Source organism: Parasteatoda tepidariorum, chromosome 8 (genome assembly GCF_043381705.1).
Source record: "Parasteatoda tepidariorum isolate YZ-2023 chromosome 8, CAS_Ptep_4.0, whole genome shotgun sequence".
Lineage (NCBI taxonomy): Eukaryota > Metazoa > Arthropoda > Arachnida > Araneae > Theridiidae > Parasteatoda > Parasteatoda tepidariorum.
This window is the reverse complement of record NC_092211.1, coordinates 15,516,871-15,541,217: the sequence shown is the minus strand read 5'-3', so window position 1 is coordinate 15,541,217 and position 24,347 is coordinate 15,516,871. Positions and strand designations below refer to the sequence as shown.

Below are 24,347 nucleotides of genomic sequence, written 5' to 3'. Positions count from 1 at the left end.
TAGGGGATAGTATTTTTATTTAGCCATCACTACGAATATCCAACCAAATCTATACATTTTTACAGCAATTATTTTTTATTTTAATTTTGTTGAAAAAGGATTAAGACCAAGGAAAAAGTACTAATACCTTCTTACACTTGAGAGGAATATATATATATATAACTAATCAAAAAGTGTAACAAAGTTTTTATTATCACATGTGTGTAACTTAATTTTTATAGTTTTAGAAAGATACAATCCGTAAATTACATTGTTTGAAAAGTTATCAATATACAATTGAGTACTATTCCAAAACAAATTATTGAAATCGCGAAAAGGAAGGGAAAGCATGTAGGTTGCTATTTTAAAATTCTTATCAAGGCTACTCCAGACGAGTCGTTTACCAGAAAAAGCGATAACAGCAAAAAGTGACAAAACTACAACCAAAAGGTAAACCGCCAAATAAGAAAGCGGATTTTGAAACGATGATTGATTGGAAAATCGAGTACGAATATTGCATATGAAATTACAAAAAGTACCATCTTAGAACCATAAATCTTTCTATTCTAAAGAATTAGCAGTTTTATTGCGCATAGCACACGTTCATGAACATAAACTCTGCATACTTTAAAACAGTCTCGGTTTTCTACAGAGCTTGCAAAAAACATAAGTATATGAGCGTACGGAATGTGACGTGAATCTCTCGATTGCCTCAAATTGCTCATCCTAGTGTTTCGTAAAATAAATATTCCAGTCATTAAGTAAAATATGTTTATGTGCATGTTAGTATAATAATATTATTATTCAGCATATAACAATATATTTCAGAATTTTGTTTTATGTTCTACCATAATANACGATGATGGATTGGAAAATCGAGTATGAGTATTGCATATAAAATTGCAAAAAGTACCATCTTAGAACCATAAATCTTTCTATTTTAAAGAATTAGCAGTTTTATTTCGCGCAGCACACGTTCATGAACATAAACTCTGCATACTTTAAAACAGTCTCGGTTTTCTACAGAGCTTGCAAAAAACATAAGTATATGAGCGTACGGAATGTGACGAGAATCTCTCTATTACCTCAAATTGCTCATCCTAGTGTTTCGTAAAATAAGTATGCCAGTCTTTAAGTAAAATATGTTTATGTGCATGTTAGCATAATAATATTATTATTCTGTAATATACAATATATTTCAAAAATTTTGTTTTGTGTTCTACCATAATATTGCTTTCTCTGCAGGAGTAATAGGGCTCCAAGTTAAACCTTAATATTTTCCAAATGGATCCATATTTGACTTGATTGCACAGTAATATGAATCAATTCTGAGGAGAAGGGTGTAACAAATCAAGCTACATTAAAGAATATATATATATCCTAAAACAACTCACTTAATTTCTGTTCAAATGTGGCACAATAAAAATAGGGAATAAGACTATTCCAGCTTACATGCTCAACAGAATATAAATAGGAAAATGTGAGGGATATTACTTTTTTGCTGGAGTTCAAAGTCATACAGTCAATAATTATTATGTGCATTAAACTTTTTATATAGTCTATTAACAAAGTATATAAAGATTTTTAAACCCAGTAAATGTATCGAGAAAATTTTATTCTATAAATAAATTACAAATTATGTTATTGCATTTGATGAGCTAGTCTCGAAAAATTGTCCATTTAGGATAGTAATTTTTTTGCATAAAAAATGTATCTTGACTGGAACAACTTGAAATTACATTAAATTTGGGAAACTTTTGGGAAAAAGCATGAAATTTTAATTACTACTTAAAAAGTTCCTCACATTAAAAAAGAATTTTTTTCAAACCTAATTTATATTTTTTAATTAGATTTGACCTACTGAGATTTAATTTAAACTTTTAGAGAATCAAAATAAGAGTTTTGTGAATCTCTATCACAAACTTAACGTATCAAGTTAAATTTAAAATTGAGAATCAATATTATTTCCTATCAAATCAAATTAAATCTTTTGCGAAGTAATTTTGCCTTTCAACAATTTAAATTACATATTAGTCACATTAATCTTTTCAGGAATTATTTTAAATTTTTAGTAAATCAAATATCTATTAAGAATCAGATTAATTTTCTAGCAAATCAAATAAAACTAATTAAATTAAACCTCTTGTAAATAAATTTAACCATATTAGCGAATTAAATAATAAACTTTTCATATTTAGAATTTAAGTTGAAACTTGATTAATTTGCAAAAGGTTTAATTTGAAGTTCCTTTAACTTCACCAAGCAGAACAAATTAAATTTGCAAATAAATAAATTGAAAATAATAAACTGTGCAAATATTTTTGTCATAAGTATTTTATAACAATAATTATAATATCTTAGTACAATTTTTGTAATGAAAAATTTAGCGAACAAAATTTTGCAACCAAAATATTTTTGTAACAAAGAATATCACTCTTTTACGCAAGGATAATAATCTTTTATCAAATAAAAAATATCAAAATCTTTCTTTCCTTCCTTCTCAGTTTAATTTTTTTACTTTCTGGCGGGATATTCGTGCTGGCACCTTTGTTTCCTGCTTGTTTTCGGATTAACAAAAAGCTTAACAACATTTTTATGCTTGATATGCCGGCTTGTTTGCGAAACGCGAAAGTGACAATTTGCTTGAAGCTTATTTTCGGTTATAATTCTCGCCAACGAATCTCCTTCAAGAGATTCACTTCATTATTCAGGATAACTGTCAAGTTTTTTCAAAGTCAATAAACTAGTTAAACTCGGATAACTCATAAAACGTTTTTCTTGACGGGATTTTGTGTTCGCCTTACCATTTATAAGTGATGGTAGACATTTTTTTCGCCACTTTGAATTGCGCAAATTGCGCAATAATAATGCTATGGATTATTGAACGTGTTGATTAACTAAAAAAAAATGTTGTTTTTTCATTTCAAATTGAGGTGTTGCCAGTAAATAACTTAATTCAAGCATAGCATTTGTTTTTTTATGTTTTATTTTCGAATCGGCTCTAGTCATATTAAGTAATTTGTGTAACATTTATTTGTAACTTAAATATTTCTTAATTTATAAAACCCCAAATATTTCAACGCTGAAACACAATATTTTCTCTTACTTTTCTTATAACTAGTTGCAACTTTAGTAATTTGAAAAACGACAGCGAAGTTAAAGTAAAAATTCTAAAAATGTTTAACCAAGAACTTCGTTACATGATAAGCATTTTTTTATGTTTAAAATATTCTTACACAATTACACATTTTTCTCTCATATCTTAAATACCAGTAAATAAAATAAAATTTGTTAAATCAGCGTTATTCATAATTTTGACTTATTCCATAATTATTGAAAAATTAGGAAATAAAATTCGATTGAATTATCGTCCGTAAATTATGCATTCTATTGTAATGCAATTTTAATTTTTAAGAAAATACTACAAAAAATGCAAATTTAAAATTTCTTAAATTTGCTTCAAGAATAATTTTTTCTCAGTATTAAATTAAAAATAAGACCAAGAAAATTAATACTGATTTTGTAACTCAAACAGCCAATCTTACACATTGAGGTTAATTTAGTTTCCACAACTATTAATATTTACCCCAAATATTAAAAGTAACTATTGATATTTTTGAAAAGTATTAATACAATACTATTGTTAACTATACTTAACAATATTATTGCATTAATAGTAATTTTCCTTGTGCCATTATATCGTTCAAACTAAATCTGTTAGCTAATTTAAATTCTGCGTTACAAAAAATTATCTGCACAAACTTTTTAAAATTTTACGGACTCTGATCTGAACAAGAGAAATTTTAAGATTTACCCCAAATCCCAATTGTTAGTTTTGTTTACAATAATATTTAATTGATTTGTAAAATTAATCTAAGTTGCTGTTTACTAATTAATAAATCAAGCCATTTTAAAATAATCTGAAATTATAAAATGTTACTTTTATAATGGTAAATGGAAGTGTAAAACGATAAATAACATTTTAACAGCATAAGAATTATTTTCAGCAATACTTAAATGGTACTTATCTAGTATAAATGTATTCGCATTGTAGTGGTAGGGTCTTCCTTCTCTCTTGAAATTGACTTTTGCTTTTATTTGACATCAGTTTTTAAGCACTAAAAATAAAATTAATTCGGCACTAAACCTTAAATCTGAATTAAAATATATTGAAAACCTTCATTGAAATAAAGATTTTTAATCAAAAGTAACTAAAATTTCCCTTGATGCAAGTAAGATTATAAGGTGACCTCAAATTTTACAAATGTTTAATTCAACTTTAGCCATATGAACAAAACAAATTAATCATGAAAAATTACTTAAATTTCAAGGAAAAATGATGGATAAAAAACGATGAAGAAATCTTTTCTTAATCTAATTTTGCATGCCAGAAAATCGGTAATTTTGCTGAAATTAATAATTTTTTTTTAAAAAAAAGTATAAAATACTTAATCTCCAGTGGTTCATATTTTTCTGTTCAGTCTATAGATTTATTAAACTGTCTTGATTAGCTTCTAATTTCCTGCCTCTTTAGCCTATTCTGGTCCACTAAAAATAAAATAATGCAATTTCAATTAAACATTTTAATTTTAATTTGAAAATGAAGAAACGCAATCATAAACAAGCGAAAACAACGCAAGAAACAATAAGTCTTCATCAGAACGTAATTATATATAATTTAAAAGCAACTTCACCATTGAGTGTCGTTTCATTTATAAAAATCATAAAGAAAATTTCAAAAAAACATAAATTTCATCGAAATATTTTTCAAGATATTTACTTAAACTGTACTAATACTTGAGAGTAAGTTTTCAACTTAACACGTGTTAAATTAAATAAAACGCATTTATTTATAAAATTTTAGAGATTCTCCGATTTTACATAAACTTAATTGCTGGAATCTTATTTACTTTAATTGGAATGTTTTCTTTTGATCCCAATAATTTATTCTTTCACAATAATGAAATTATTTTCACAATACAGACATGAAAGAAAATCCTAAAAAATCTCGAAAAACAGTGGATTCGAAATATTTTATTTTAATTTCATGTTAATTCATCCTTCAAATCTTATGGTTGCATAAAATGCTAGTTAGGCACAAATGTACAAAAAAAAAAAATTTTTTTTTTGAAGAGTTTTTCATTCTAAATAAAAAATACGAAATAATTTTTAATATAATTACATAAATGTTAAATAATTTGGAACAATACAATGTTTCTTCTTTAGAAAGAGTTATAGTGCTTTCTACATTTTAAATATTTTTGAAAAAAAAATTATTATGACTAGATTAATTACCTATTTCTTTTGCATATAGGGTAAAATATTTTCATATAGGTATAGTGTAAGAAAGAAATTTTATATAAACAATTTAAATGTATGAATTTTTTATTTCTTGCTCTTCATAACTTACAGAACATATTTGACAAGTGAAACATATTTTGCCGAACTAAATTTTTTTGTAAAAAATATTACTTATAAATTTTTTGTGATTTAAAGTTAATGCTTTTTTCTTACTTTTTTCCGAAAACATATCTTATTCAATGTATGTTTCAATGAAGTAAAATTATACTTTATGAAAAAGGATTTTACATTTCCAGTATCTAAACATCGAAATGTATTTATATTTATTTATTAATTAATTCATTTATTATTTTTATTTTTTTAAAATTTGGGATAAATGTTTAAATAAAGTAACACTATATTCTATGAAATATAGCTTTTGAATTTCCAGTTTTTGAACATTATAGTGTATATAGTCTATAATGTTAAAGATAAAATATAGTGCTTTCGTTTTTATATTAATAATCTACAAATAATTAATTCGAGAAGCATATTTCAATGAAGTAAAACTATATTATTGATAGATAAGTTTTGAACTTCTAGTTTCTCAGCACTGATTAAATGAAATCTAAGAATCCAGCTATTTTATAAATAAAATTTAGTAGAAAATGCATAACTTTTTTCTTTTTTTCTTAAAATTTTTTTTAGTGAAGTTTATCAAATATATGCATGTTCCAGGATTTTTTTTTTAATATTATAATTTTTTTAAAGTTTTATCATCATCTTTATTCATTGCAAGCTCCTATATTTTCACGAAATATGGAAAGAAAGTTTTTTCAGAGACGTATCAAGTTCCAGCGAAATGATTGGCTCCCGTGAAGCAATGAATAAAGATCGTGATGAGAATCCGCAAAATGTTCCAATCCCCAAACAAAGATAGAACTCTTTAAGAGTTCACACACTCTTTTAAACTCGTCTGCTTCCTTCTCCATCCCCAGAAGCAATTTCATCTTCCCCTCACCCTATCTTTCCTAAATTTGCAGCTGGTGGGTGTTATCGATCCCGGAATTTTACCCCGTTTATGAATGCCCGATCCCAAAAGTCGATACCGGTATTTTATTGGAAAAGGCACAGGAGCGAGAGAGGTGGGGGCGTCCGAAGTTATAATCCGGCAAAAGCCTTGATGAGAAGCAGCCGAGCGTCGCTGGACAAGTAAAATGGAAGGGGGAGAGAAATCGGGTGAGTACGGCGGGTGTAATGCATTTTCTGCATCGATTACTCTTTCGGGATAATAAGAAAACTTTTCCAGGATACGTGTTTCGAATGGGGAGGAAGGTAGGAGTGCGTGAAATGTTCTCGCTTCTTCCGGAATGCCTTTTTCCTCTTCAAAGACGTGAGAAGAAAACGAAAAAATTAAAAGGACGGTAACTAATAGAGGCCTAACTTACGAATGCTGAAAGTGTTCTTGCATTCGCTCTCCCCCAGCTATTAGAGAAAAGTTGTTAAACGAGGGTTCCTCCAGGCGTTGGGTCATAATTTCAGCTACGGATTTAATTGAAAGGATTTTCTCAGTACTCTGAATTGTGTAGTAAAAAATGCACGCAATTAACAAAACGGCAGAGCGTATCTCGGAAAGTTTTAATTGGAATGTGAAACTTGCAGAAATATTTTCTAATAAGTGGGGGAAGAAAACGCCCCAATTAACTGGGTTTTTTTTTCTGTTTGATTTTGTGAACGCTTGATGTTTAGAAATGAAACATTGCACATGAATATGTCATTTTGCCTTGAAATTCAAAAAAGGATTTTTAGTAAAAGATATTTAAAGCTTTTACATATTTCTTTTTGCTAACTTGATTCTTTAGAATTGCAAACTAAGTCATATGAAGGGTAATAATATTTCCTTAAAAGAAAAGTTACCTGAATAAAAGTTACACGCTTAAACTACACTGTAAAAAATTCCGGATCAAATTACTGCATAAAGTACTTGCTTTTGGGGAGCATCATCTGTTTTACTGCAAAATATTATACCCTAATTTTTACAGTTAGTTCTATAAAAATTAAATTATGTTAAATTTTTCTTCCGTAACATGTTCCAGTAAAAATGGATTTTCGGTAAAAAGTTCCGGTACCCTGAGTGCTGACTTTTTACAGTACTTTGATCTGAGAATTTTTGCAAAGTAATATCTTAAAAATTAAATTAAGGACAGAATAACGTTAAAATTATTAAAGTATGATTAGAAAGCGATAATCTAAATCTTTTCTTCACTGAAATCTTACAATCATGTCATTAGAAAAATAATGAAGAAAGTGAAATAAATTTTTTTGTGGATGGGAAACAGATTAATAACTTCGAGAGAAAATAAATTGCCTTTTTTACAAATGATTGAAGCTTCTATTTTAACGGTGAAGCATTTTATTTCACTCATTAAATAGTTTTACAATGAAATCTTATTAGAATTTATACGAAGTAAAGACAATCGTATAAATTCTAGCTACAATTTTACATCATACGACAAACTTAAGTGTCATCGTTTTTTCTGAAATCGTAATAACATGCAAATTGTTCAATTATTGAATCTTTTAGATCCATTCATTGAACCTATACAAAAGAACCATTGATAAAAGGAATTTATTCATTTAAACATAAATTCATATATTGTATCTCAATGAGTAACTTTTATATTAAAAAAAATTGACTATAAAAAAATTGACTAACAAAATTGACTATTTCGTTTGAATATGGTTAAATAACAATTAAATAAGTTGTTACTTAATCATTTTTTCCGGGAAATTTCCAACAGTGTGTTACAATAATTTCCTTGTGTGTTAATCAAAAATTAATAATATAATTTTTTTAATAAAATCATTCTCTTTTATAATTAGGTGCAAAATAAAAGTTAGTTTGCAAATCTCTATTTTATAATGTTTCCTTCAGATTAATTATAAGACATTTAAGAAATATCTTAAGCTTAAGGCTTAATTACTAATAATTATAAATGAGTAATTAAGAAAGGCGAGACTTAACGGAGTATTAATTATGAATATATGAATCAATTCTAATTTATGTTTAATTTTTTTTTGTAAATGTCCTGTAATTTTAGATTTTTTTTTCTTAGACGTTGATGATTTGATAACTAGGAGTTATCGCTTATCAGCCCTCGTTCTTATTGGAATTTTTCACCATATATACAGTTTCAAAAACACAGATTCAAAGTTCAACCATAACATTTGCATTATAATGCGTTTCAGATTTTGTGCAAGCTTATAAAGTGTTATTGAGCCATGTTTTCGTTGGAGTTAAGCTATGGTCGCAAATTTAAAAAGTATGATAATATGGTTCATTTTAGTACCTTATTATGGTTGCAGCAAATTCAAACGATGGTTTGATTCATCATGCTCCAAAAGTTAAAACAATAAATTAAAATATACCAGATGTACGTAATTACTTCCGATAAAGAAAGGAAAAAAAAACATCCTCTTTGAATTTTTGTCTAATGAACGCATTTGAAAGTTGGTATATTTTTGCAGGTTAACAATCTGTTGATTTCTACAACAGCTGAGTCCAATCATTGCTTCTATTTGTATAGCTGATCTACGACTACGGCAGTAAAACTGAAGCAAAAGTCGCGCAACGCCTTGTGACATTTTATGCTGCATGAATAAGTCTTTGATAACAAGATAGGCGGCTGATAGGAGGAGCTTCCAAAGATAGAAGAGGAGCAAGGTGATAGTGTTTTGCTCCCACTGATTTATTCCACATACGTGGGTTGGGTAGAGAGTTCTGATAAAATCTAAGATAGTTGTTAGATCAAGCTGCTGCAATTTAGCAAAATTCAGATTCAAATAGAATCAGAATAATACATAGAAAGTTATTAAATTTTTCAGAAATTAGACTTAAATGAGAGCCAGAATTTCAAATATCACAAAGTACGGTCAAAACTTATAGATTATGGTAAAACTTACTATGTATCAGGCTCCATGAGAGCACCAAAAAGCACAGTAATTTTTAGTGATAGGATTTGGTGATTAATTTGGTAAAATAAACAATAAAATAATGTTTCGTAATATGCTCTAAAATTTGATAAGTGTGGTAAAATTTAGTAATTTCATTATAGTACCCTAGAGCATGGTGTGAAAAAAATTTATTCGGTTAAATTTAGTTTTCAGTTTTGTATTTTGACTAAATATGAGGCAATAGGAATTATAATTTTGTGAACCAGAACTTCAGGTTAAATCGTAACCATATGACTGGTTTAAAAAACACATATTTTTGTTTCATTAGCAGAATTATGTTTCTTTTTTACCTGAAATGTCTTTACCACTTTACCATGCAGTGTGGTAATTTTATCAGAATTTTTTTCTCCATGTAAAAAGATGCTATTCAGAAATGCTATAAGTTAGCAAAATTCAGATTGAAATAACAGCCCGAAAATAAAATGAGTGTTATATAGATAACTGTTATATATATGCTATACAAAACTGTCATTAAATTAGTAAAATACTGATTCAAATGAGAACCATATTATCAAAGGAAATAAAGATGCTACAGAAATGTTTTATGAAACTATTATAAGTTATAAAACAACGAGAGCATTGAAATTTAAATTTACTATAAACAGCGTTTAAAAGTCGCAAATAGTAAAATTTTATCAAAAACCTAAAAACGTTCCTATGTGATATGCGTTTAAACTTTAATTAAAATTTTACTATTGGTGTTTTTTAAATGTTTTTTTTGTTTTGTTTTTTGTCAATTTCAGTGTTATAAGTTGGCAGATTTTAGATTAGAAAATATCGCGCATATGAAATATCAAAGAGAGTTTGAATCTAAATGGTCACATAGTTACAAGATAGCATAATTAACATAATTATAAGTTAGCAAAACTCAAACAAATATAAAATCCAGATTATCAATCATTATAAAAATTTAAATTTTTCTAGTGTGTCAAATAGACAAAAAAAATTATGATTAAATCCATAACTAATTAGTAAAAGGAAATATATTTTCAATTCATTTTATAGTATTTTATTCAATTTTGTGCCTTAATTAATGTTTCATGTATAGAGAAAAAAAATTGTGAAGTTATTAGAATATAGTAAAATTTACTGCGTTTCTGGCTCTGTAAGAGCAACAAAATCTCAAGCATCAAATACAAAAAATTTTCACCGAACTGCTTTGGTAATGATTTTGGTAAACTTAACAATAAAATATAATTTCGTAATATCTGATAAAATTTGATAAATGTGGTGAAATTTGATAATTTTATCACAATACCTTAGAGCATGTCATGCAAATGATTTGTTTGGTTAAATGTAGTTTTCAGCTTTGTACAATTGTATTTAAGTGTGTGGTAATAAGAATTGTAATTTTAAAAACCAGAATTTCCAGTAAACCGATATCATATGAACAGAAAAATTACCAAATACTTACGGAATATTTTGGGTTTATAAACCAGGAATATAGTTTCAATCAGAGCTTCCTCTTCTTACTAGATTTACAAAGTTCAATTTTTTTTCTTTATCATTACGTTAAATTAACGTTCAAATTTCTTACACACATTTTAAAATTTTTAAAAACCTATATTATATATTTTTAAAAACCTGTAACTGTTCTAATAAAATAAATTTATAAATGTCAATTTTTCAATACAAAAAAAAACATTTATATTTAATTTACTCTTCTCTAGATCAAAATGAGTAATAACTAAATACTTCTTAAAAAATTAATAAGATTTTTTCTTTATCTGAAAATAGACTACAGATGTTCTCATTTATACAGAAAAAATCTTCACTAATAATTAATCAATATATATATTGTATAATCACCACTTTCTAGCGTCACTTAGTTTGATCACAATATCAAAAATATAAATTTTCAAAAATGAGCTTTTCCCTTATCTCAAAGTAATCTGACAAGCACCATCCTTACAAAATGCTTAAATCGAGGAAGACGAAATCTCTTGATAAAATTAAATACCCTATCAAGGCTCATGTGGATTATATTTTAAATTCTTTTGTAAAAAAGATCATGATAAAAACAAAAACTCAGGCTTACGTAAATTATTAAAAATTAAATAAATACTGTTTTTAATCGTCCTATGAAAATTTAAACATCAATATACTTCGTCTTATTCGTCTAAAAATTATTTCAATTTACAAACGGTTAACCTTACAAAGCTCTAATACTAAATTTTAATAATAATAATAAGCATAATTTTTAACATCATTTATAATTAAAAATTTTTGATTATCAGTCTTTATATTAAATAAAAATACCATAAAATTTATTTTAAAAGAAATCTATGTTTTTAAAATCGAGTGGTTGTTAACAGAGGATAGCTGTACCATATTATGTGTTTAAATACTCACACTTAAGACATAGATCAGATAATTTTCAACTTTAACAACTATTTAAGATTTAATATCAGTGCAGGCTGTCTAAATTTGCTGGAGTAAGAGATTAAATAAATTTACAAACATTTCAGCATTCAAACATTTTCAAACATTTACCAAAGTGACTAAGATAATATAAACTATCACCATAGGATGACGACATTCATTAATTACAGTCTTTTATAGAAGAATAAGTATTCTATTTTTCTTATATGAGAAGAATCTACCATTAATTACTCGTTACTAAGGCAATAGGAATTAATTGATTTATTCATTCTGAGCAGAGTGGGGGGCGGAGTTGAAGACGTCCCCTTCTAAGTCATTCTGTGGGAAAAAGAGGCCTAAAGGGACATTTGATGACATCTGCCTCCCCTGCCTGATGTCTTTGTAGCTCCTGGATTGGGTCTTTCAGCATTCCCGGCGACCCCGTACGGGTACATACCACATAAACTATGTGACTCTTTCTTTTAAAAAAAAGTTTTCCTTGAAAAGTGATATTTTTTCTTCTCCTTCAAAGCATTGTCATCACCAACTTCTAAGGTTTCTGGAAAGCAATTTGCACTTTTTGATGATTTAAGTTCTGGATAGAGATGAGGACTAAGTCACGTGAGAAAAGAGTGAGTGAGGGAGGCAAGAAGGAGGGGGTTATCAAATGACAACCTTTGAGTTTCGAACCGCATCTGCAGTTTGCGGTTGACAAGCGTAGGAAATGATTTCCTGTATTTCGTAGGATTGTAGACAGGTTTTATGTGATTTCCTGTTAAAGGATTTGGCAAAAGCTTTCCATTTCTAGCAAACCGAAAAAAATACAAAGAATATAATTTTTTTTAAAAATAAGTTGTTAAAAAATTTATTTTATTCTCAAGCAGAGTTTTTAAAAAAGTATTCTTAGGGAGAAAAAAATGTTGCCAGATGGCGTAGCTTAGAAATATTTAAATAAAATATCAAAATATTGTTTTAAAAAAAATATGGAAACCAAATTGACATCATATGAAAATTTAATATGTATAACTAAGCAAGAAAAAATAATTTAAAGCCATTTTTTTTGTAATTTATATACCGTAGCAATAAATTCAAAATTTTATTTTGAAAATTTTTGTTGGCCCTCTAAATAATTATTGCTTGTTAATATCAATAAATGACCATAAGCAAAAAATTAAAAAATAAAATCTCTGTACTATAGTTTTTTTTAAACAATTAATAAAAATTAGCTATTTTAGAAAGAAATAATTTTGAAAGAATTTAAAAAAGAAAGAAATGTATTCGAACAGTAAAAGAACAATTAAGAAACAAATAATAATTCTTAAACAATTAATAAAAATTATCTATTTTAGAAAGAAATAATTTAGAACGAAATTTTAAAAAAAGAAATCTATTAGAACATTAAAAGAACAATTAATAAACATATAGTAATTTTTAAACGATTAATAAAAATTACGTATTTTAGAAAGAAATAATTTAGAAAGAAATTTAAAAAAAAGAAATGTATCGGAACATTAAAAGATCATTAACTCTAAAAATATAATTGATAGAGAATAACTGTTTCAAATTTAAAATATTATAAAAAAGATAGACAAAATATTTTAGAATTTCAGTAATTAAATAAACCCACTTTTTTGTACGATTGAAAATCTTGCATGGTTTTCTAACTTAGGTGAGTTCATATTTTTAAAAACAGAACCGATTATGAAAAACAATTTTCTAATTAGAAACTATTTAGCACAATTAAATAGTCAATATATATATATATATATATANTATATTTATTTATAAACCTAAATTAAAAAAAAACTAAAAAGTTCGACTCATCACAGTGTACTTCTTGATTCATTCATATTAATCAATCAATAAGGCAAACAAAATAGCATGTTCGGAAGTACTTAAGCATAGTTCATGCTTTTTGTCAAAAAGGAAACAATTTCTTGATCAAAATTAATTTCGATTATTGGCAACTACAAACAATGATGAGCAAATCATCATTTTTTGCTGTTGACTTAAGTTAATCACTTTTGCCGGAATCGATTAAAAAAAAAGCAATACGTGGTGTACATTTTAGTGCACAAAATGCACTGAAACAGATCACGAGCAACTATAAATTACGAAACTGTCAACAACATGCTATTATAGATGAGCACAAAAAGCGATAGTTAGCGAATGCGAATTTTAAAGCCTCATTTGCGGGCTATAAATATGCAAAGTAGAAACGAAGTTGACACGCATTTAACTCACATTATCGCCAAGTCAGCGTTTTTCACACCCCATGTGACGCAGATTATGTGACGATATTTTTTGTTGCTTAATTTTATTTCTTTTTAAAGGCGAAAGAAAAAGTTTGACTCATAACGAATCTTTTATAGCTTTTGATGTTGTCTGCTTTGATGGCACTTTATATTGATTTCTGTACACATTGTGTTTATGTCAATGTTTTTTATTATTATCATTTTGTGTTTCCTCTGTTCTCACATTTCTTACAATATCCGATATCTGTTGAACGAAATATACAATAGTTTGCAGCCTTTTTAATTTGAGGCATTTTAAAATTTTTCCTGGGGGTAATAAATGATCCTGGGGGTTAATTTAAGAAGGTCCAGTATTCCCTATACCAGTGAAAATTCAGTTTAAGTTTGATAGATCTTTAATTAAAAATTATTAATTTTGAAGCTCTGAAATTTAATTAAACATTAAATAGACATGGAAGACGAACTTTTTAAAATATTTCAGTTAGTTAAAGCTAAAAATTTTGGTATATTTCTAATTTGGAGGGTCATAAAAAAGTCTTCAGGCTATCCTAGACGCTAATGAGGTTTAGTTAATTAAGGTAATAGGCACTGCTATTATAGTAGTATCTAATATGCTATTATAAGTTATTTTTGTAATAGATTTTTTATGTCCTCTCAAAACGGATACGTAAAAAAAAATTTTTTTAAGTAAACTATTTCGAAAATTTCTAAGAAAGCACGATTCCTTGTAACAGAAATTTATTTAAAAAAAATTAGATATACATTCAACAATAAAAAAATAAATAAATAAATAAAATAAAAAATTAAAAAAAACATGTTGCGCAATTATGCTACTGTAACTGTTTGGAAAAAATACACTTTTGAGTGCCAATTCATTTTAAATAAAATCCCATTTAACTTATAAGAAGTAAATAATTATGAAAAGGTTTAGTTTTCTATAACTTCAAATAATTTTTGTTTTTTTGCCTTTTATACATTGACTGATGTCTTATTCATTTATTATATTAAATATCACCGTATGTCATGCATTATTTCATTTTAAATAACTTACTTTAATATTTTCTAACATCTAACAAACTATGTGAGTGACATAAGAAAGCAACTTAATAAAATGATAACTATTATCAATAACTTTATAAAAAACAACAAAAAAAAAGTATCAAATAATTGATGAGAACAATTCACCAATAACAGAATAAAATGTAATAAGTTGCACTTACAGACAAAAAAAACTGTAGAAAATTCTAGAAAATTAAATTACTAAGCAATTTAAGTAAATTTATAATGGTGCATTAAAAAAAGTTTGGTGACTGATAAATATTTGAAAAGATCTAACGGTTGCATATCAAAAGTTGGAGTGAAAACCGTTATTTATTTATTAACATAAAGAAATTTGGATCTGTATTTTTTATTTGATTTCTAGTGACTTTTAAAATTGAATTTTAAACAAAAATATTGACACAATTGAAAAGACAAAGAAATTGAGAATGTGTTGAATAACTTTTAGAGTGTATCGTAAATTCGTATATTGTCAAAGCTCAAATATAAATACTTGGAATCTGCAAAGCGTAAAACATAAACATTAAGCTGAATGTCCATTAACGTTGAGCAAAAGCAAAATTTTATTTTAAACACAGAAATTTCGTTATTCTTTAAATTTAAATGATCAAAAATCTTTTTTTTAAAATTATGTTTTGAAATCAAATGTTAAGTATATTTTAAATTCTCGTAATAATTTTAGAGAAATGTAGTACACACCAAACAAACATTTTTTTTCTTCTTTTTGATACCATTCTATATACATGGGGCAACTATTTCAGATTGAAAAATATATCGATTGCAGAAATTACTTTATATTAATCAAAAAAAGTTTCATATATTCACTGCTCATGTAATTAATATAATAGTTTCCATCTCAAATCATGATAGTTTTTAGTGTATTAGTCGTCTACAGTATAAACTCTTTGACCAATCAAAAACAATTAAAATGACCACACGTCTAATCCAAATAGAATATTAATGAGACAATTACATAAATAGGTTATTCCATAATCACTCCTCTTAATATATATTTTTGAAAATCTTATAAGCAATGAAGTAAAAAGGAGCACATGCGTAAACGGTAGGAAAAGAACAAAAACGTTATCAAAACACTATTGAGAAAGGAGGGATTAAAAATATTAAAAAGACTTTAATTTCCGAATGAAACTTGAATATATTTCTAAAAGTCATTTTGTAGTTCTATCCGAATAGCACTTGTTGTCTTATTAATTGATATATTAAATGTTGTCTTATTAATTGATATTTAATATGATATATTAAATTCCTACTATCAAGTATATTTAATTGATACTATTTGGTATCAATTAAGCATGTTTGATAATATCAATTGAATATTTCACCTGAGAGCTATTGAAATGACAGCGTTACTGAAATAAAACAGAGTTCTTTGTAGACCGTCAATCAAGAAATTATGAAAGAAAAAAAATAACAGGCTTATAACATTTTAATACAGCTCCCAGTATTTTACGCTTAATGAGTTGTTCGCATTTGGTAAGAATGTTATCGTTTTTTAACGTTAAGTAATTTGTCTATGCATATTTTTTTGTAATTTCTTAAAAATAATTATTATTCTAATTGAACCTTTTTAGTTAATTATAATAATCACAAAGGCTATCTTATATAGCAATCACAATTTTAATCAAAACTATCTTATTAATTCACAAAAAAATCCTCCTTGTTCTTATTCTTAAGACACAGATACAATTAAAGAAAAGACCACACGAGAAAAAAAGCATCACATCAACCAAAAAGAATGAGAAAAATATAAAAACAATCACAACAAGTGCAGTTCTTTTCGAAGAACATAAAATGAAAATAGAAAAGGCATTGTTTTAAAAGACATTTAACAACAGCGTCGCCAAAGCATGAAGTAAAAACAAGAATACTGCAAATAAGAAAGAAGTTAAGCATTTGGCGAGCTAAACAACACCGCCGAGTATTTAATTATACTAAAATGGAATACACTCAGAAAGCCATTAGAAAATTAAACTTAAAACAGTATTCGCGTGGCTTGGCCCCTTAAAAAATATTACACAAGCCAGAAACAACAGAAAACATGGAATTTTTCAAAGAAAGGGGCGCCAAAAATCGATAGAAATGTGTTTGCATTGCGGGAATGCCAGGATGGTAGGGGGAGGGGTGTTCTGGTGTTTGTAAAGGGAACCAGATGGAAACTTAGGAGGGGTTGAGGGTATGTTTGCAGAATTTCATTACTTTGTGGGAAGCTCGAGAAGTAGAGTCGCCATTTTGGCAGGAATGTTACCCCTAAAGCAGACGATGAATATGCATGAAGACGCATAAAATATTTAAATTCCACAAAGCAAGAAGCCGCGTTGCTTTGAACTCAGTAAGGGCGAAGTTTTCTAAATAAATAAGTTGTGAATTTAATTTTCGGTAAAAATTTCTTCTGAAATAATTGCTTTTGGTGCGGAATAAGGTCGTTTTGAGAAATGAGAGAAGATTTTTGGTTTCATTGCTAAATTTTTAAAGATGCAAATTTGCATTCGAATAATTTTAATAAACTTATAATAATTAGAGCGGAAAAAGTTATATGTTTGATAATATGAGTTTTATGATAAAAGAATAAGTCGCGAGAAAGAAGGAAATAAAACTTACTTACATATTTGGTTTTGCAGTCCTCATTTTATGGATAATTAAATTTTAATCTGAAAATAAAAATTATATAAAAAACTCAACAATAATTTTATTTGAAGTAGAAATATATTGAAATTAGAAATAATGTCTGATGAAATAATTAAACGTAAACTGATAAACAGTAAATATCATTTTTATTCATTAAACATGCAACGTGGAATTTATTGGTAGATAACATTAATCTGATAACGTAGGTAAAAAAATTGTTCAACATTTACCATTAGCAATTATTTTTCCATGTTCGAGTTGAAACTATAATGGTTAAATTATTACCGTTAAAATTATTATGGTCAAATAATTGTGGTTAAATTATCTGTTTTAATATATAAATGTAAAATTTTATTATAATTAATAACAAAGCATATCTTAATCAACTAGGGAATCCTTGTCAAAAATAAGGTAAAACAAGCATAACCATCAAAGATCGCAACAGCGAGGAAAAACAAAGACTTCTAAATCTGACAAATCAACATTGCGGAAGGTGAAATTTAAAATATCAAAATAATGCATGTCATTGCTGAAGATTGAGATATTTAGAAATAACTTTAAATTTCATCCAGCAATTAAACTGTTTTCAAAATATTTTGAATTCTACCCTACTCAATAGTGATTCACTAACTTTTTATTTTATTTCTTACGTGTATATTTTTTTTTTCGTTGCTTGCAAAGATTTTAAAATTTTTACCTGTGTGTCTAATTATAACGCTATAGCTCTATCCGAATTGCACATGTTGTCATTTCAATAGCTCTCAGTTGATATATTCAATTGATTATTGTCCCTGATCGTTAAGACACGGTTCCCAGCAGATCACCGAAGTCAAGCATCACTGGCTACTGTCAGTGTGCGGGTGGGTNGGATTCGTGAGAAGCTCATCATCAGGGATGTTTCCCAGACCGTCGCCAATAGCCCATTGTGCAGCTCTAGTGCGACGTAAAGTAACAACAACAACAACAATTGATTATTATCAAACATATTTAATTGATATCATTATTAATAGTATCAATTAAATATATTAGATAGTAGGAATTTAATATATCATATGAAACAATTAATAAGACAACATGAGCTATTCAGACAGAACTACAAGAGGACTTTTAGAAATATGTTCATGTTTCATTCGGAATTTAAACTCTTTTTGATATTTTTAATCTCTCCTTTCTCAATAGTGCCTTGTTTTGTTCTTTTCCTACCCTTTATGCATATGCTCCTTTTCACTTCATGGCTTATAAAAATTCCAAAATTATATATTAAGAGGAGTGATTATGGAATTATGGATTATGTAATTATCACATTAATATTCTATCTAAATTAGACGTGTGACCATTTTAATTGACAATTTTAAACTAAAACTATCGAATAGTGTTATAATGAGACATTTTGTGCTACAGAGCGATTACCTAATAAACATAACCTACCAACAACTTGTTATATTTTTTTTCCCTGTTTCTTGAACCCAATTGAATAGGTGGACTATTATTTGTGGTAGACGTTCTATAGAGATGTACGATTTCATTAATAAACGATTCTATAAGAAACGAAAGAGAATTGCGTTGCAGGCTTAAACGACCCATAAACGTCAAGAGATGTTAAACGTAAACAATATTAACGGCATCAACGAACCGGGGCTGCCAAAGGGCCCACCTTAAAGATCCCACGCTTCCTGTTCTTCAACCGTCTTGTCTACCTGCAGAAAATGTAATTAGCCTGCTGTTAGATTTATGATGTCATTAGTTTTTATTTAGATTAGAATAGAACAGAACATAATAAAATAAAAATCAATGCAGATTCTGTAAGTATAAGTTACATAGTGAGATACATTCTACTATCTATGTATGGAGTTATATAAACAAATAGTCATAAAAACCAATTCATACACAGAAAAAAATATGGTCAAAACTACCAGAATATAGTAAAATTTACCACGTTTCTTACTCTATGGCAGGGGTGGCGAACCTTTATACACCAACGTGCCATTTTCTCTAAAAAATTGCTTAATGAGGTCATAGACGTGCCGTCAAATAATTTTGACTTCGTGATTATTGGGAAAATAATAATACTAAGANGTCAAAACTACCAGAATATAGTAAAATTTACCACGTTTCTTACTCTATGGGAACACTAAGAAGCTCAATAATTTTTATCGTAGCACTTTGGTAATGGTCTCGGAAAAATTAACAAAAATGTTTGATAACATGAGATAAAATTTGGTTACTCTATCACGATACTTTAAAGCGTGCCATGCAAAACATTTATTCGGTTAAACTTACTTTCCAGTTTTGTATTCTTTTCTAAATATGTTGTAATAAGAATTATAACTTTAAAAGGCAGAATTTCCGGTTAACCATTATGATATGAGCGGAGAAATTACCAAGTGAATAGTTTTAAATACCGTATATTTTGGTTTCTATTACCAGGATCATAGTGTTTTTTCACCAGCAGTACCATACAGTACGGTAATTTTATTGGAATTTTTTACTCCATGTAAAAGATCTGACTGATAAACGTAACCAATTAACATTTTTTATCTATACGTAATTCATTTATAAATTATTTCAAAGAATTATATGATTTAATTCATGAAATTTTCTCTTAACAAAAAAAAAGAAAAAAAGAAAAAAAACTTAGATTTTTAGATTTTTTTTGTGAATGACTGGAATAAATCAACACATTTGTTTATTATTTTACATACAAGAAATAAAGATCGCTCTCATAACCTTTGATTAAAGTCTCCCAATTGCCATCTGATGCAGTTATGTATTTAATTTATAAAGTACTGATCATCTATTGTAAATATTTAATCTGTTTACATTAAAATGTAATATTATAATTTAAAATTATCTGGTTACTAATTTCACATCAGTCAAAAATTCAATTCTATTCGGATATTTTTTAGTATGATATGCGGCTAGTTTAATTCTACTACACGAGAAAATTTTTTACATGACATTTAGCAATAAGTATAAATATTTCACTTTTGAAGATACTGTTTGTATTTTTGTATATTATATAGATACTATTTGTATTTTTGACGAAGTTCAGTTTTTAATTAATTAATTGACTTTGATTTTCATTCAAAATTCACATATTTTTATGTTTTAACGCTAAAACCCTTTATGTATTACGACTGAAAATAAATAATAACAGTTCATGTTCATGTTACAGTTTAATTACAAATTAACGTCTTATATCAAATAAATTTTGTCAAAAATAAACTATGCTAGATTTTATTTTAAGACATTTTGAATTGATTAATCATGTATATTTTTATTCATTAATGATGTAGCAAAGATACCAAAGGCATTTTAATCATCCGGGAGAACCCTTTTACTCCTTATTAAAACCTTGTGTAAATTGATAACCATCTTTAAAAAAATAAAATCTGTGGTACGCAACTGGCACATATAATCTTGTATTTTCGTATCTTGACAGCGGAATAGTGAAAAATTTTCAAATGGTAAATATTTCTGAAATTCGCATAACTTTACGAATAAGGAAATGCATACCAGAAAACATACTAGTTTAAAGGACAAGAGCTTAAGTTTATTTTGCTTTGATTATAAACCTTTCCTATTCTCTCAGAAAAAGCGGCTCAATGCAAAACCATAATATCATTATCTTAAACCATAATAAGATGCAAATTTTCTAAATTTAAGGTACTAACTTAAATCTTGCTTCTATTTAAATTGAAAAATAGTGTTGTTTAATCAAGTTTAAGAGTACAAAAGTAGGTTTCAACTTATATAATAGAGAGGCATCAAATTTGAACAATAATATGGTTCAACTTTCTCCGAGTTCCTATTATTTTTGTGTACATGTTAGGGTTGTCAATGTTTGAAATGCAAGTTCACTAACTCTTTGCGCACTCTGAAATAAATTGTTTCAACGTTGAATCCTAATATTGGCAATTTGAACCATAAGACGATGCACATTTCTGCAACCGTAAGACTGTTAACTTAAATTAAGCAACCATTCAGTTTACGCCATGGTATCGAGTGATGAAATCATATAATAGATAATATGGGAGGCCTGGATAGCCTGGTCGGTAGGGCGCTGGGCCCATGTCCAAGAGTTCGTGGGTTTGATTCCCGCGGGACGAAGATTCCCCGTGTAGTAAATGGTGACCGATGCATGTTAAATCTGTCGAGTCGCAAAGTCCTCCATGTTCCCATAACAAATCAATACCTCTGGAGGTACTGATCCAAGTGTTTCCTTGTCGTCTGGATTGGTTCAAAATTTCAAGGCTACGGAGTTGAACATTAGTAGTCGTAAACCCAAAAAATGGGTCGGCTATTCAACGATGGGTATAAAATAAAATAAAATAAAATAAAATTAAATAAAATAGATAATATAGGAGTCACGATGGCTCAGGGGATAGAGCGTTCACCTTCCAATGCGGCGAACCGGGTTTGAATCCCAGTCGATACGAATTCCGTATCCTGCTTGGACTGACCACAGTGCTGACGTGAAATATCCTCAGTGGTAGACAGATCATTGGTTAGAATGTCCTTGCCGTCAGGCTAACCATAGGAGGTTCTCGTGGTCGTCCACTCCATGTAACGCAAGTGCCGGTTAGCTCCATCAAAAAGTCCTTCACGAAGGGAAATTTCTCCCAATACTCGATTCAGGAGCTTCCTTGTCTTCTGGAGTGGGTTCAAAATTACACGGCTTCGGAGCTGAACATTTGTAGTTGTAAGCGCAAAATATTGGGTCGGCTGTTCAACGGAGGTTATAAAATAAAATAAAATCTATAATATGGGGGCCGGGATAGCTTGGTTGACAGAGCACTGGGCCCATGTCCAAGTGGTCATGGGTTCGATTCCTGCCAGCCGAAAATAATAAATTGTGACTAATGCACGTTAAATCTGTCGAGTCACAAAGTCCTCCATTTTCCCATGGCAAAACATACCTCTGGGGGTACTGATCCAGGAGTTTCCTTGTCTGCGGGATTGGTTCAAAATAACGAGGCTACGGAGTTGAACATTAGTTGTCGTAAATCCAAAATTGAGTCGGCTGATCAACGACGGTTATAAAATTAAAATAAAATAAACTTATATGAGCCGTGAAGGCTCAGGGGATAGAGCATTCGCCTTCCAATATGGTGAACAGGTTCGAATCCCGGCGATGGCTGGTCGATACGAAGTCCGCATCCGGCATAACCGACAGCAGTACGGACGTAAAATATCCTCAGTGGTAGATGGATTATGTGTTAGAGTCACCCTGCGTCAGACTAGTTGTGGGGGATTTTCGAGGTTTTCCGTTCCATGTAACGCATATGCGAGTTAGTTCCATCAAAAAGTCCTCCATGAAGGCGAATTTTTTCCAATACTTGATCCAGGAGTTCCCTTGTCTTCTGGATTGGGTTTTAAATTACAAGTCGATGGCGTTAAACATTAGTAGTCGTAAACGTAAAAAGAATTGAACCTGCTGTTCAACGACGGTTATAAAATAAAATAAAATCGATAACATGTTTAACTATAATATGTTAATCAGAATACGGTTGTAGCTAATTTAAACGGTATTGTGGTTCAGCACGCACTTAAATTTCCAACATTGCAATTAGAGCATGTGATGTTTTTTTTTTCAATTACTTCTTCTTGGAGTCAGAATTTTCCTCTCAGTCTTATAAAAGAACACTCAAGAGAGAAATCAAGAGAGGAAACAGAAATCCCACTGACATCCTGCGATCTCCCCCACCCCCAAAACTAAATACCAAAGAAGCCTTGGCTACCTTCAGAAGATTAGGGAAGGTAACTGCCGAAAGTGAGAAGTGAGCTCCAAATATAAATCACTGTCTTCGTTATTGCGAGGCTCAGAACAGGACGCAAATTGAAACGGATGAGTGTGAGTCCTGGATATTGAACGCATCAATCACTTACACAGGCTTTAAGAGCAACTTATTCTTCTCCAACATCTTTTAGCATCAGGAATTTTGACGAAAAAGAAGAGGAGGAGGAAATATTCGGAGGCTGCAATTAGAACCAGCTTATATTGAGAGCATTTTTCATGCTTTCCTATTTTAATTTATTTAATTTTTAGTAAAATAATAACTAGAGTGAACAAATCTTTTTGGGGAAATATTTCTAAACACACCCCTTGTGTTTTTTTATATTTTTTTAATTTTATTTATTTATTATTGAAGTTATACTTCTTATGCGACCTCCAACAAGGTTGCGTTAAACGTTTAACGCTACATTTTTATTGGCCGGGAAATCACGTGGTAGGATCCAGTTTTCCCTCATTCATTTCCATATTGTTTTGGTTCTCACTAGCATAAAAATAATAAAAGTCATAAAAGTATTGTTTTTCTATAAATATTTTTTTAGTTTGTTTTGATACACATATAATTTAATAGGGTAGTATTTTTTATTTTCAAATTTAGTGGATAACAATTGTAAAAAATGAGTGAAAACAATCCCACGGACAATGCGACGGATTTAAGGTTATGTCAAGGTACGTCTCTTGTGAATATCAATTGATTGTTAGGTTTTCTCTTCTGAAATTACATTATGACGCATTCACATACATTATTAATACAAATACATTTTCCAGTGCGAGACGATGAGGCAACCACAAGCACTTTCACTGGTTCAAGAGGTCCAGGAGAGAAAAATGCACAATATTACCGTGATTACAGAGCACGAAAGCGAGCGGAGCAGGAAAAAGTGTCGTTGAATGGAACTAGTGATCGTTTGACGACTACTGATTCTTCTACAATTAACGTCGCGGGTTGCGAAGTTTAA

At 28.6% G+C, this 24,347-nt stretch overlaps 1 long non-coding RNA gene across 1 annotated transcript in view; it reads right to left on the bottom strand.

The window, feature by feature from the left end:
* LOC122269183 (uncharacterized) overlaps positions 1 to 24,347 on the bottom strand; it is an 83,299-nt gene that overhangs the window by 8,658 nt on the left and 50,294 nt on the right. Inside the window, exons 4-5 of the long non-coding RNA XR_011637389.1 lie at positions 17,572 to 17,617; positions 4,428 to 4,527 (exon numbers count right to left, since the gene is read on the bottom strand). This is a non-coding gene — a long non-coding RNA (uncharacterized lncRNA). The remainder of the gene's footprint in view (positions 1 to 4,427; positions 4,528 to 17,571; positions 17,618 to 24,347) is intronic.